Here is a 2,219-nt window from a genome sequence, read left to right on the forward strand (position 1 = left end):
GATCGAGCATTGTTTCGTTCTGCTGTGCATGGGGTCACTATGAGTCGGTTCCGACTCGATGGCACCTGACAACAACAACAACATATATGCCAGAATAAAGTGTCCTCACTATCACTCTCTGTGAGTACCATAATTGTTGTTTTTCCTATTTGGTATACTTGAGACGTGTCCAGGGGCCAAGAGATTTCTCAGTCTCAACTTCCTAAGCAGTTCCTACTGGGATTTACAAGAAGCATAAACAAACAACACGAAGATACCAGAGTCACAACCACCCTGCGTGTTGATTTATGGGATTTGGTTGGTATTCTTCATGCTTCTTCCAGATATTAGTCTTGCTATCTCCTTGGTGATCTGTTGCATTTTTTGGTGGGGCATGTATTGGTTTCAAAATCTTCAACAGTGATTTATCTTCCTTTGGTACTTTTCTACAGGGTGTTCCATGATACTCCATTAGCTCTATCTAGTATATATCTTGAAGCAGGGTCTTCAGGAGAACAGACACTCAGTACTGCTAAATCTGAATCTAAATCTTCTAAGTAAAGGATCCTAGGTTGATGCATGCTTTGGGTAAACGTTTTCTCCCTTTCTAGCTTTTCACTTGACTGATGATGCTCATTCACGTCCACTCCCAAGTCCAGACTTAAGTCATTGCTCTGAGTTCTCCTGCCCTTTTTCAGGTCTATGAAAGAATGTCTGTCTTGGGCAACTGGCTTTCTATCAAGAGATACAAACCAGGCTCTGGGATGAAGGGAGAGCTTCACTTTGAACAGCTAGCTACAAAAGCGTCTCTTCTGCTATGTCTTAGAACTCGGATGAAAATGGAATCATTACAACAGCTTCGCTTATGGTTCCAGGAGCTGAGATGGATTCTAGTAAACTAGTAGAATGCCAATTCCAATCTGACATTTGGGATGACAAGCTCTGCTGATGTTCGAGTACAATATTCTCTTCCTGGGCATTTGGGGGCTGTGCATGGGACTGCATTGGCATTTTCGGCAATGTCTGTGTGTAAAGTTATCATTGTTTACTGGTTCCATCAATTGGGTAATCTCAATGCTGTGTAATCTTTTCAGAACATACCAAAAGGAAAATTTCTTCTAAAACATTCTTGCAAATTAAATATGATATTGTTAAAAAAAAAAAAAGTCCAGCAAACATTGTATAACTAAAGAACTACTAATCAATGGAACTTAGGTATATAAATTAAAATAGAGATTAAGTAAGATATTAGTAAAAAGAATCCAGAGCACATTAAAATAGTAATAATCCAGAAGGATCATTAGTACTGTACTCCACAAATATAACATGATACAATATTAAACTGCTATTGATTCTACAGTTTGCAATATGAATAAATCTATGAAAAATAACAAAATCATATACATTCATAATAAGTAATAATTTGGTAAATTTCACTTATTTGGTAAAACTTAATTTGGTAAAATTAAACTTATTCTTAATTTTAAAGTAATAGGTAGATATTTCCTTAAGTATGTTTCATATTTCCAAGGGAAGCACCATTTTTGAAAGGAAAAAAAACACTATTCTACACATTTAGAGTCAAAAATCCTCATGTAGCACTTTAGGATGAGCACTGGACTGCTAACCTTAGAATGGCAGTTCAAACTCACCAACCATTCCTTAGAAACCCTATACAGGGTCAATGTGAGTAGATCTGTGACTCAATGGCACTAAACAGTAGTATAAAAAAAAACATAAAAATAATTACTAAAATCCTTATTGTTTAACATTGCGCTATACGGCCTAACAAATGTATTTATTCATAGAAGAAAAAAACTAATAGATAAATGTATTTTCAAAAGAGGAATAAATTATTTATTACAGATAACTTCCAGGCTACCCTGGAAACCCAAGGTAACTAACTACAAAAATACCTTCAGCAAAGATAGTTCAGTAAGGTGGTTGGGTACAATATTGGTTGTGGTTGGTGGTTGTGCGGAGTGGGTCCCAAATCATAGTGGCCCTGTATAGGGCATCCGAGGCTGTAAATCTTTATGGGAGCAGAAAGCCTCTTCTTTCTCCCATGGAACCACTGGTAGTTTTGCACTAATGACCTTGAGGTTAGCAGCCCGACTTGTAACCCCGAGGCTACCAGAGCACCTGGATATGACTAGTATACAGAAAATACTCAATTTAATATTCATAATCAATAAGCAGATAAAAGCATAATGTTAATGATATGGAATGTAGAAAAACAA

The 2,219-nt window shown here is 36.6% G+C and overlaps 1 pseudogene; it reads right to left on the minus strand.

The window, feature by feature from the left end:
- Window positions 1-262: 262 nt before the first annotated feature.
- LOC102841531 overlaps window positions 263-2,219 on the minus strand; it is an 11,336-nt pseudogene continuing 9,379 nt past the window's right edge.

The sequence above is a fragment of the Chrysochloris asiatica genome, unplaced genomic scaffold, assembly GCF_000296735.1.
Source record: "Chrysochloris asiatica unplaced genomic scaffold, ChrAsi1.0 scaffold00014, whole genome shotgun sequence".
NCBI lineage: Eukaryota > Metazoa > Chordata > Mammalia > Afrosoricida > Chrysochloridae > Chrysochloris > Chrysochloris asiatica.